The sequence below is a fragment of the Macaca mulatta genome, chromosome 7 (assembly GCF_049350105.2).
Source record: "Macaca mulatta isolate MMU2019108-1 chromosome 7, T2T-MMU8v2.0, whole genome shotgun sequence".
Lineage (NCBI taxonomy): Eukaryota > Metazoa > Chordata > Mammalia > Primates > Cercopithecidae > Macaca > Macaca mulatta.
In genome coordinates this window covers 27,732,296-27,746,067 of record NC_133412.1, presented here as the reverse complement: position 1 = coordinate 27,746,067, position 13,772 = coordinate 27,732,296, and the positions used below count along the sequence as shown (strand labels likewise).

Here is a 13,772-nt window from a genome sequence, read left to right as displayed (position 1 = left end):
ATTGTTATGAGGTTTAAGAGAAGGCCCAGCACTAAGCCAGGCTCTCAGGAAAATTCAAACAGTTCCTCCTTGCCCTTCAATATAGCTCCTTCTCATCTGTCACGGGCTGAGGAACCACTGAACCTGTAAACCAAGCACACGGGTATAAGTCCACAGACCAGATAAAGGCCTAGATGGTAACGTATTAATACTTGGGTTTTGTCACTCCACCACCAACTTCCAGGCTAAGGAAGGACAGACTTAGTGAGCAGTTCCAAGACCACTGAGTTCATGGTTCCCTGTGGCTGCCTCCCTTGTACCTCCATCATGATCAGGGCTTGAGGAGGGTCCTCTCAATTCCCTTTGCCATGCTTGGAAAAGTATGAGGGATGCAGCACAGGCTGAAAACTGAGTGACCAACCCCAGAGAGTTGATGGGGAACACTGGCAAGCCAATCACAAAGTTGATGCCATTTGCCCTTAGGGAGGAGAGGCGGGGCCTGGGCAAGGACAACAGCTGGACCAATCACAAAGTTGATGCCATTTGCCCTTAGGGAGGAGAGGCGGGGCCTGGGCAAAGAGGACCGCTGGAAGGTGAAGGACAGGCCTGGCTCTCAGTAGTGGTAGTGATCCAGCTTGAAGGGATTATCACGGGACATGCCCAGATATTGGGCCTGCTTCTCAGTCTGCTTGGTCAGTTTCATGTTCACCTTGCCCAGATGGGCTTCAGCCACTGCCTCATCCAGCTTCTTGGACAGGAAGTGAACCTCAGTGGGGTACTTGTTTGAGTGGGTTCACAGCTCAATCTGCACCATCGCATGGTTGGTGAAGGAGTTACTCATCATAAAGCTGGGTTGGTCCATAGCACAACCCAGGTAGACCAGCTGACACTCAGCCAGCAGGATGGTGCCACGCCCATTCTTTAGCCAGTACTGGTCCATCTGGGGCTTGATGTTCACCTTCTTCATAGCATTCTTGTTGAGCCACCTGACATCGATTTCCACATCAGAGTGTCCGGTGTTACACACGATGGCATCATCCTTCATCTGTTCAAAGTGCCTGTTGGGCAGCTAGCCAAGCATGATGTTAACCTAGCCTGTGGTGGTGACAAAGATGTTGCCCTCCTGACAGGCCGCGTCCATGGTGGTCCCCTCATAGCCCTTCATGGCAGCCTATAGTGCATTGATGGGGTCGATCTCGGTGATAATGCTGTGAGCGAGCCCCGAAACCCTGCAGGGCCTGGGCGTAGCCCTTGCCCACATCACCGTAGTCCGCTACCACAGCTACCTTGCTGGCAATCATCACACCTATGGCCTACTTGATGCCATCTATGAGGGACTGGTGGCAGCCATAGAGGTTGTCAAACTTGCTCTTGGTGACAGAGTCATTAACGTTGATGGTGGACACCTTCAGGATCCCACTGTCCATCATCTTGTATAGGTTGTGGACCTCAGTCGTGGTCTCCTCAGAGATGTCTCTGATGCCCAACAAGAGCTGTGGGTACTTAGTGTGGGTGAGGTTGGTAAGGTCCCCACTGACGTCCAGAATCATGTTGAGGAGCTTGTCCTTGAAGTACAGTGTCTGCTTGATGCACCACAGGTACTTCTCCTCCATTTCACCCTTCCAGGCGTTCACTGGACTCCCAGCCTTGGCAGTGGCAGCTGCTGATGGTCCTGGATGGAGAAGATGTTGCAGCTGGACCACTGCACTTCAGCACCCAGGACAAGGATGGTCTCAGTGAGGACAACTGTCTCCACGGTCACGTGCAGGCAGCCAGTGATGCAGACACCCTTCAGTGGCTTGGAGGCTCAGTACAGCTCCTGCATGTGCATCGGGCCTGGCTTCTCGTTCTCCTCAGTGTCCAGGGCCTTCCACCCCCAGGCAGCCAAACCAGCGTCAGCAACTTCGTAGGGTAGTTAATGAGACATACTGGTGGTGCTTCTGCACAGAATGATGGACATGGGCAAACAGAACCAAGCCTCAAACTGGGGACAGGCACAGGGCTGGCAGCACTGGGCAGGGCAACAGTGGTATTTGTAATGGATAGTCAGGGAAGGACTCCCTGCAAAAGTGACATTTCCATAGAGCCTTTGGTGAACAGAGGGAATAAGCCATGGATACATGTGGGAGAAGAGCAGCCAGGCAGTGGGAGCGGCACAGGTGAAGGCAGTGAGGCAGGAAAAGGTGGGTGTGCTGGAGGAACAGCAAGGAGGCCATATGGCTGGCATAGAGTGAGTGAGTGGGATCATGATAAGAGATGATCTCAGAGGGGTGGGAAGGGAATGGAGCACAGATTACATAGGACTTTGTAGGTCACTAAAATATGTTTATCCAGAATAATGCAAGAAGTGAATAATGTTAATAATTTATTTTAAAAATGTAGCTTTTATTCATATGATAAAATTAGCAACATTGTATAAAAATTTTCATTGCAATTTTTTTTTTTTAGCCAAAGCATAAGTATCCTGTGGTTTATTTACTGAGCATTTATTCTTTTCTATCCATCTGTTTTTTATTGCCTAAAGACAATGATTACCACTGGTAAAGGCTTCACATAAAATAAATTTAACAGTTTATTTGAGCAATAAAGGATTCATGAATGAGGCAGCACTCAAAATTGGAATAAGTTCAAGGCTGAGTGCAGTGGCTCATGCCTGTAATTCTAATACTTTAGGAAACTGAGGTGGGAGGATCGCTTGAGCCCAGGAATTCAAAACGAGCCTAGGCAACATGGTGAGACCTTGTCTCTACCAAAAAGTTAAAAAAAAAAAAAAAAAAAAGCCCAGCATGGTGGTGCATGCCTGTAGTCCCAGCTGCTTGGGAGGCTGAGGTGGGAGGCTTGCTTGGACCTGGGTCAACGCTGCAGTGAGGTGTGATCGTGCCACTGCCCTCCAGCCTGGGTGACAGCACAAGACTTTGTCTTAAAAAAAAAAAATAGAAAAAAAAGAATAACTTCAGAGAGCTCCACTTTAACAGCATGAGCAGCAGCATGCTTATAGGCCGAACATGGAGGCAAAAGTAAAGAAGTAACTTCATTGGCTACAGCTAGGCATTTGCCTTGCTTGGGCATGATCCAGTGGAAAGTCCCTAGTTATATGACAAACAGCTGGCTGGCTGTCATTGGCTGGTAGTTCGCTCTATGATTGACTGAAGCGTGGCTTGGGGTGTGTGTGTTTAAATTTAATCAATTTCTCAGAGAACGAAGAGATCTAAGCAGAGCATACATACTCAAGTATTTACATCTCCAATTTACCCATCAAATAAATGACTTCCCTGGGGAAGAGCTAATAAAGAGGTGCAGGAAGGTCAGGAGCTACACTAATTACATTCCCTCCACAAGGAAGAAACATCAAAAGTGGGAGAGAAAGTTCCTCCCTCGTGATTGTCCAACAATCTAAAAAAAAAAGAAAACTCTAGTTCACAGACATATAAGATATTAGCATCATGAAAAAGAGGAACATGCCAGGCACAGTGGCTCACGCCTGTAATCCCAGCAATTTGGGAGGCCGAGATGGGCAGATGACGAGGTCAGGAGATCAAGACCATCCTAGCTAACACTATGAAACCCCGTCTCTAATAAAAAAAATACAAAAAATTAGCCGGGCGTGGTGGCGGGCGCCTGTAGTCCCAGGTACTTGGGAGGCTGAGGCAGGAGAATGGGATGAACCTGGGAGGCAGAGCTTGCAGTGAGCCAAGATCGCGCCACTGCACTCCAGCCTGGGCGACAGAGCGAGACTCCGTCTCAAAAAAAAAAAAAAAAAAAGAGGAACATTTGCTAGAATTTAAAGACCCAGAGATTTGACGATGCATATGAATAGCTAAAGATAATACACTCATAAGTAATTTTTTTCTTTTTTTCTTTTTTTTGAGATGGAGTCTCTCTTTGCCTAGGTTGGAGTGCAGTGGCGCAATCTCAGCTCACTGCAACCTCCGCCTCCTGGACTCAAGCAATTCTCCTGTCTCAGCCTCCTAAGTAGCTGGGATTACAGACTCACGCCATCATGCCTGGCTAATTTTTGTATTTTTAGTAGAGAGGTGTTGGCCAGGCTGGTCTCGAACTCCTGACCTCAGGTAATCCACCCACCTCAGCCTCCCAAAGTGCTGGGATTAAAGGCGTGTGCTACTGCGCCTGGCCTGAGTTTTATTTTTTAATATGAAGTTATACTTCTCTCTAATTGGACTGAACTTACCTCAATAAGGTAAGAGATGCCCTCTCATTCTATGATTTCATGAGTTAATGAACAACTCTGTTTACTTTTTAATCCCTTCTTGATTTTACAGTTAGGTCTTCTCTCTGCCCTTGTTTGTTTCATTTAAGCTAATTAGAGTTTTAATCTGGTTAGTAGGTTATTGAGGGGCTCCCCATTCCACTGATTACTTTGTCTTCTTCTGAACCTTCCCTGCTTTTATTAGCTCTTTCTCACAGTTGTGATACTTGGAATACAGTATTAGAAATGGAGATGCACATGGTTTTATCCCAACAAGGGAAAGTTTTCAGTGTTTGAGCCTATCACACAAAATTTTTACGTACTGATGGAGATCAGCAAAGACTTACTTTATCTTCTTTTTTTTCTGTTGTTGTTGTTGAGACGGAGTCTTGCTCTGTCACCCAGGCTAGAGTGAAGTGGCGCCATCTAGGCTCACTGCAATCTTTGCCTCCCAGGTTCAAGCGATTCTCCTGCCTCAGCCTCCTGAGTAGCTAGGACTACAGGCGTGTGCCACCACGCCCGGCTACTTTTTTGTATTTTTAGTAGAGATGGGTTTTCACCATGTTGACAAGGCTGGTCTCAAACTCCTGACCTCAAGCAATCAGCCTGCCTCGACTTCCCAAAGTGCTAGGATTACAGGCATGAGCCACTGTGCCCGGCCAGTCTTACTTTATCTTTTTATGAACTCAGTCATAAAAAGGAATGAAATAATGTCTTTTGCAGCAACTTGGTTGGAGCTGGAGGCCATTATTCTAAGTAACTCAGAAATGAAAAACCAAATATCTCATGTTCTCACTTATAAGTGGGAGCTAAACTATGAGGGTGTAAAGGCATAAGAATGATATAACAGACTCTGGGAACTTGGGAGGAGAAGAGAGAGGGAGATGAGGGAGAAAAGGCTACATATAGTAGTCTTTTGGGCACGGCTTACACTGCTCAGGTGATGGGTGCACCAGAATCTCAGAAATCACCGCTAAAGAACTTATCCAGGTAACTGAAAACCATCTGTACCCCAAAAACTATTGAAATAAAAATAAAAATAAACTTCTTATGAATTGTCTCTGCAATTTTGTCATATTAACATTAACTGGCAAAATGAGAATCCCATTCAACAACCATAGGAACTGTTGAGCTATAAATGTATTGAATTGAGATCATAACATCAACACACATACTTAAGTATTTTCTATATATTTACAAAAAATAGCTATTAAATTTTAGCTGTAGTAATATTTTAAAGGAAGCACATAACTTAAAGAAGATACTTCTTTAAGTAAAAATTCTAAAAAAAAAAAAAAATATGGCTGGGCCCAGTGGTTTACACCTGTAATCCCAGCACTTTGAGAAGCCAAATCAGTATAATATCTTGAAGCCAGGAGTTTGAGACCAGCCTGGGCAACATAGTGAGACCCTGTCTCAATGATAATAATAATAATAATAATAATAATAATAATAATAATTTCTATGGAGTGGCTCATGCCCGTAGTCCTAGCTATATGGGAGGCTGGGGTGGGAGGACTGCTTGAGCCTAAGAGGTTGAGGCCGCAGAGAACCATGATTGCTTCACTGCACTCTAGCCTGGGCAACACAGCAAGACCTTGTCTTTAAAAAGAGAAAAAAATTCTAAAAAAATTTCTGCAATTTATTCTCATTTATGTGAGTCCTAACTAACAAGTAATATGAGGTCATCTATGGGACTAGAAGTGTAATGTTTTTATGGAGTGCTTCTTCCAAATCATTGGTAAATGTATTAAATAATACATGCCTGGTGGTTTTCAAACTTCCATGTTATCAAGCAATACATGGCTTGAATAAACAGTACAACAATACCCAGTGTAGGCCCAAAACAAAAACTTGCAAACTTGCAAACTCAGGGCTAAACAAATGCATGGGATCCTCTAGTCTCTCACCAACCCATAGAAAGCGGTGTTTGCTGCTGATATGACTGGACACACCTTTGAAAGTGTTTCAGAAGAGAGATCAGACTCACTGCCACCTCATTTATCCATGAAAGAGTTTGGAGGGAGCAGGGATCACTCAGCCAGTTTGGAAAATGTGGAGTTTTTCTATTGGGGTTAGAATAGTGTTGGTCTATATAACAAACTTTTAGACACCCATCACCTGGGGAGTTTTCCATATCAATCCTGCTTTCTGCCTTAGGCTGAGCCAGCTTGTTGCTTAGCTGCCCGATGAGAGCCGGAGTACCTGGGTTGTCTAGTAGACAGATGAGTGTGTCTTTCCTTAAGTATGTACGACAGCCAACCTGGTGTTTTCACTCAGTAGGTAAAGAGATGGAGCCAAGAATTTTTTTTTTTTTTTTTTTTTTGAGACAGAATCTTACTCTGTAGCCCAGGCTGGAATGCAGTGGAGTGATCTCAGCTTTCTGCAACCTCCACCTCCCAGGTTTAAGCAATTCTTCTGCCTCAGTCTCTGGAGTAGCTACGACTACATGTGCACGCCACCACGCCCAGCTAATTTTTGTATTTTTAGTAGAAATGGGGTTTCGCCATGTTGGCCAGGCTGGTCTTGAACTCCTGACCTCAATCAATCCACCCGCCTCAGCCTCCCAAAGTGCTGGGATTATAGGTGTGAGCCACTGCACCCAATCCCAAGAAGCATTTTTAAATGCTCATGGTGACTCTCATGCTGGTGGTCACAGATTGCCCCTGAAGAAAGAAACACTACCCAGTCATGAGACAACATTCTCTTCAATCTGAATTTGCTTTTTAAATAGCTGTGAGAAATCTTGCGGAAGATTTCTGAAATTTTAACTAGATGATGAGATTCTTTATATAGTTACTGGGAGTTTATAATCTTATCTCTGTAATATTTTTAAATTCTAAATCTCCCAGTATGTCATTCTATAATCTGCCAAATGCAGAGGTACAATGTATAAACCATTTTTAATGGTTCTTTTTGTGATAGAAATGTATGAAAGGGCAATGCCATTCTGGTTGTTTTTCCTACATTTATATAACAAATTATAACAAAACTGTTAAAAAGTTTTGTCACTGAGGTGCGAGGATATTATGTATGTAAACATATAGTAAGAGTGTGAATATGTGTCCTCTCTGTGGGTCAGAATAGTGTGTGAACTGGGTATTTCTTTTTTGAGACGGAGTCTCGCTCTGTCACCCAGGAGGCTGGAGTGCAGTGGCGCGATCTCGGCTCACTGCAAGCTCCGCCTCCCGGGTTCACACCATTCTCCTGCCTCAGCCTCCCGAGGAGCTGGGACTACAGGAGCCCGCCATCATGCCCGGCTAATTTTTTGTATTTTTGTAATTTTGTATTTATAAATAATTTTTTGTATTTTTAGTAGAGACGGGGTTTCACCGTGTTAGCCAGGATGGTCTTAATCTCCTGACCTCGTGATCCACCCGCCTCAGCCTCCCAAAGTGCTGGGATTACAGGCGTGAGCCACCATGCCTGGCCATGACCTGGGTATTTCTATGATTACATAGTACCTCTGTAGATAGGTGAGCATATTTCAGAATGTAATGGAGTGTCTGTGTATTGTATATAAATGGAGAAAAATGAGATGACTGGATGAGCTGGTTTATATATCTCTGTCTAGGAGTGTGATAATTTAGATTATGGGAAAATTCATAAGTAGACTTTTTCATTGTTTCATAATTGGACTATATTCAAAAGACGAAGTGATTTATATTTTCTTCTTTTTATGAGAAAAGTGTGAAATATGATTAGCATATTATATTGATGATTTCTGTTGTTCCAACTCATGTTTCAATATGGATAAACACAAAATTTCCATAGAATCTTGTATATGAAAAAATCTCATATTTATGTTACAAAAAGATTAAATATACACAGTAGGTGCTCAGTGTATGTTACCTGACTGCAAATGTAGCTGACACCAAGGAAGGAAAATTAAGGAGTGGTTTAGTACACTTCAGTAATCTCCACCAGCAACCCCTCTCCTATTCTTTAATGGAGACAGGGAACACTTTTATCAATTTTGTTGTAAATCACCATGTAAATACACCTTCAAGCCTGCCCTTCCAAGTTGATTGGATTCCTATGCCCTTAATATACACAAAATCCGAAACTGGCAATGACTCTGATTCACTAATATATGTTGCCTTTGAGATAATCTGGCTCTCTTTCCACAATTAATTTATTTTTCACAATAAATTTGTTATTCTATTTAGCAACAAGATCAGGTAGACTGACAGACAAGATCATTTAAAATCCCTATGTCTCCAAATCTCTTCCTCTGACTTATGCCACCATTAAAAATTCATTCCTTACTATGAAAATGTAGCATCTTGACTTGAGACCAGGAGTTTGAGATCAGCCTGAGCAACACAGCAAAACCAGTCTTGGAAAAGAAAATTAAAAAAAAAAAAAAAAAAAGAGGTAGCATCTCTGGGACAACCTTCTGTCTTAGCATTTAACTATTTTCAACTATTTTCCCAAACCAGGCAGCCTATTAATAATGAAAGGGAATTAAATACATGACAGGTAAATTTTGATAAGATTATCAAAATTATCTACACTTTCAAAGTGAAGGTAACAAAGATGAAAGTATTGTGGGAGCCAAACATTTCGCAGGGAGACCTTGGGCAGCTGAAAGGCTACACGAGGAATTGGAACATATAAACTCTCCCAGTTAAAGGAGGACACAAGGTCTAAAAGAGAAGGTCCATGTACTTCCCCATTTCAACTAGAATCCAACTCCACAAGAACTTTGTAAATCACATATATATGGTTCGTAGTTTAATCTTTCCATCCACTGATCCAGGAAAATTATACTCTGCTAGTAATAACTATGTTCATACACAATTATTTTGGGCACAATTTCTCTGACATGGATAGAATCTTCTTCCAAAACTGAAATTTTAATGTAAATTTGACTTTTTTTTTTTCTTTGAGACCGGGTCTCACTCTGTCATCAAGGCTGGAATGCAGTGGCATGATCTCCGCTCACTGCAACCTCCCCTTCCCAGGCTCAAGAAATCCTCCCACCTCAGCCTCCCTAGTAGCTGGGACCACAGGCACACACCACCATACCCAGCTAATTTTGTATTTTTTGTAGAGACAGGATTTCACTATGTTGCCCAGGCTGGTCTTGAACTCCTGGACTCAAGCAATCCTCCTGCCTCAGCCTCCCAAAGTGCTGGGATTATAGACATGAGCTACCCTGCCTGGCCAAGACTATTTTATTATAGACTTAAACATTACATGTTCTGAAGCTGTATTCATTTCTTAATAATCATTGATATTGATTCAAATAATTTTATAACTAGAAATGAGTGATCCCTTTGATTTTTTTTCTTTTTTTTAAGACAAAGTCTCACTTTGTCACCAGGCTGGAGTGTAGTGGCGCAATCTCAGCTCACTGCAACCTCTGCCTCCCGGATTCAAGTGATTCTCCTGCCTCAGCCTCCTGAGTAGCTGAGACTATAGGTGTGCACCACTTCGCCCAGCTAGTTTTTGTATTTTTAGTAGAGGCGGGGTTTCACCATGTTGGCCAGGATGGTCTTGATTTCTTGACCTCGTGATCTGCTCACCTTGGCCTCCCAAAGTGCTGGGATTACAGGTGTAAGCCACCGTGCCCGGCCGATCCGTCTGATTTTTATATATCAATATTTATATTCTGCCAAGAAATATTGTGTAACTTGACTGATTCATTTATGAACTAATATGCCTCAGAGCTCTTTCATCTATTTTGCACCTCTGAGCCTTTTGCACTATCTATCCACCTAGAAAACTTTGTCCTTCAGAACAGAGTTCATACTTTATCCAGGCTCTGTGAAGGAGGCAGGCAGAACAAGCAACTCCTTCTATATTCCTGTTGCACCTTGTACATAAATGCTTCCTTTAAGCACTCGTCATATTTGTGGAATTATTACTTATCAACCTTTTTTTCTCCTCTTTAAAAAAATCTTGTTTGACTTTCTAACATCTAGTGTAGTGTCTGGCACTTGGTGGTCAATTGGAAACCAATAAATGTTTGATTAATTGGCAAATAAAACTTCCTACTGAAAACATTAAATAGCTGCCTATCACTTTTAAGATAAAATAGACTCCTCAATGCAGCATACAGGGTTTTTGTGCTCCCTTCTCCAGTTTCATCTCCTGTTAGGCCTCCACAACACCCTAATTTCTAGCCATGCTGAACTATGGCAGTTCTCTCAACAAGCTTAGCTTCCTTGCATTTACTTCTGTACTCTTTGTTTACCTGGAACATTCTCCCTCCGCTCAAACCATTTGGCAATTTCTGTTAACCTTGTAATCTTCATCTCGTTTTCTCTTTCCTGCAAACTCTATTTTCATCCCCTCCTTGCCCTTTCCACTGTGCTCCCTCAGCATTGTGTAATTATCCTTAGTGTAATTGTTTGCCTTTTGGTCTACCAACGGCAGAGTAGAGACCACAGCCTATTTCCCTCTCCTATTCTGCAGCTCCTTGAGGACCAGATGTAGCCCCATTGCTGCCACTATGCTTTGTGTGTTTGAATAGAACTGAGGGGTGGGGGGCACCAAGAGTGAAAGGAGGAAGCACAGCAGTTTTTGAAAGCAATGCCCCTACCATGAAGTTTGCTCAATTCCTGCCTTGTAGGCCGTTACTCTGAAGATGGAATGTTTGGCTTACAAACTACTCGGCAAATATCATTTTCCAACAATGCTAATTATCTCGCAATGGTCCAACAAGGTTTGGCAAGCTCAGTGTTTCAGGAACAATTCTCGTGTCAGAAACAATTCAGCATTTCAGAAACAACTGCAATCTAAGGAATCATATATAGAAAGATTAAAAAACCATGGATGTCTTTGAAAGTTTCTAACTCCAGGCCAGGTGTGGTGGCTCACTCCTGTAATCCCAGCACTTTGGGAGGCTGAGGCGGGCCAATCATGAGGTCAGGAGTTCGAGACCAGCCTAGCCAACATGGTGAAACCCTGTCTCTACTGAAAATACAAAAATTAGCCGGGCATGGTGGCACATGTCTGTATTCCCAGCTAGTCAGGAGGCTGAGGCAGGAGAATCGCTTGGACCTGGGAGGTGGAGGTTGCAGTGAGCCGAGATCGCGCCACTGCACTCTAGCCTGTGCGACAGATGAGATTCTGTCTAAAAAGAAAGATTCTAACTCCAAACTTAAATTGGGAGACAATGAAGGAAATGAAATCACTTCTTCCTTCTGACAATGTACCCCTTCCGCAGACTCCTCCTCCCACCAACACTTTAGGCTTTCATGCTGCCACTGTCATTCCTAGCCTCCCCCTGCACCCACCCTAGCATCCTACCCTCCTTCCCCAGGGCCTTTCCTCTTCACGGACCTTTGCGAATTCATCCTTTCCAAGGAAATGATTTCTGTCTCTCTGCCTATTAGCCAGATGATCTGGCAATCTTTAATAAACATTAATGGATAACCTCTCAAAACTCTTCGAAAACATTGCCTTTGAACTAGACCCTTCCGTTAATAATGTCAGTGTTTTACCCCAAGGTACACGTCCCTGCCTGTTGGGACAGAGAAGTGCTCTAGATTGTCTGCTGGAGTTTCATAACATTTACTAAAAATGCCTTCAAATTTCATGTGTCCCTGCCAATTATCTCCTGGCACATAAAAGTAATCTTATATACTCAGTGTTTCTTTTTATGCCCTTTTCTCGGGCCTACCAGGAAACATCTTTCCTGGCAAATGGTGTCAAACTGAAGAAGCTAAATCTTTGGCCAACTGTAAGAGGAAACCTCAAAATAAGAACAAAGAAATTAACCAGAGCGTGCAACCTAACATGCACAGGCTGAGAATCTTTTTTCACTTTTCCTTCCCTCTTTTTTTCTCCCTTCTTTCTTCCTTCCATTTATTAAACAAAGTCTACTCCAAAGTCTACAACAAAAATTTCCTGGATGAAACTGCAGATAGCATACTGTAACAATGAAGACCACAGGCTCTGGAATTAGATGCCCCTGTGTGAATCCTAGCTCTGCCAGTTAATAGGTATGTGACCTAGGCCAAGTTATTTCATTTCTCTGCCCCTCCATTTTGTCATAAATAGAGATATTAATAATAGTTGCTACCTCATAGGGAGGCTGTGAGTCAGAGTAAGTTATTTATTACCTAAGAAGTGCTTAGACACAGAACTGTTCCCCCAAAATATTAGCTACAGTTAACTGCTGCTTAATTCTAGGTGGCTAATGGGACTGAATTAGGGGTCCAGTGGAGTGTGGGGAGAAAAAGGTTTTTAGGTAAAGGAAATGTTTTATGTGGAGTCCCTGAAGGAGGAAGGAGGTGCAGAATATGGGGAAACTGATGAAAGTTGGTAGTAGCTAGTGAGGTAGGCAGGGGAGAGATCATTCAGGGCCTTGTAGACCATATATAGGATTCTGTTTTCATCCTAAAAGCAATGAAAAGCCCTTGAAGGGTTGTTAGCAAGGAGATGACATAATTTGATTTGCTTTTCTAAAGATAACTCCTGTTGCTGTGGGAGAGAATAGTTTGAAGGCAAGCAAGAGGAAATACGGGGAGATCAGTGAGAAGGTGGGTGTAGTTGTCAGGTCAAGATGATGTATTGCCTTTGACCAAGTTGGCAGTAGTAGACATAGAAATGGACAAGGCAAAAAGCCATCTTTAAAAAATTTAATTATTATATTTTTTGAGATGGAGTCTCGCTCTGTCACCCAGGCTGGAGTGCAGTGGTGCATCTCGGCTCACTGCAACCTCTGCCTGCCAGGTTCAAGCAATTCTCCTGCCTCAGCCTCCTGAGTAGCTGGGACTACGAGTGCACACCACCATGCCCGGCTAATTTTTTGTATTTTTAGTAGAGACAGGGTTTCACCAGGCTGGTCTTGAACTCCTAACCTCATGATCTGCCCGCCTCGGCCTCCCAAAGTTCTGGGATTACAGGCATGAGCGACTGTGCCTGGCAATAGGCCACTGATGAGTTAGAACAGGATTGCATGCTAGAGGCAAGAAGAAGGTGTAACATGTACGAGGAGGGAAAAAACATAATGATGCTAGTGTCTAACTTGAGCCACTGGGTGGATGATGGAGCCATTCCTTAACATGGAGACCATTAGAAAAGGATTAGGTTGTGGGAGAAGAGGAGAGGACTTAATATTGAATATGTTGGATTTGAAATGGCTGGGACACCTTCAAGTGGAGTTAGATTGGATATATGGGTCCAAGACTTGGAGATAAAATTTGACTTAGCTGCTTTTTTTTTTTCTTTTTCTTTTTCTTTTTTTTTTTTTTGAGACGGAATCTCGCTCTGTCGCCCAGGCTGGAGTGCAGTGGCGCAATCTTGGCTCACTGCAAGCGCCGCCTCCTGGGTTCACACCATTCTCCTGCCTCAGCCTCCCGAATAGCTGGGACTATAGGCGCCCGCCACCACGCCCGGCTAATTTTTTGTATTTTTAGTAGAGACGGGCTGGATCGCGTCCAGCCGACTTGGCTGCTCTTAAATTTGTCAAGGTGAAAAGGACAACTTCAGTTAGCGAGGGATAGTACAGTAATCAATAGGCCGGGCGCAGCGGCTCACGCCTGTAATCCCAGCACTTTGGGAGGCCGAGGTGGGCGGATCACCTCAGGTCGGGAGTTTCAGACCAGCCTGACCAACATGATGAAACTCC

The 13,772-nt window shown here is 43.4% G+C and overlaps 1 pseudogene; it reads right to left on the bottom strand.

Annotated features, from left to right (window-relative positions):
- Positions 1 to 453: 453 nt before the first annotated feature.
- Positions 454 to 2,117, bottom strand: LOC100425483 (adenosylhomocysteinase pseudogene; annotated as a pseudogene).
- Positions 2,118 to 13,772: the final 11,655 nt, after the last annotated feature.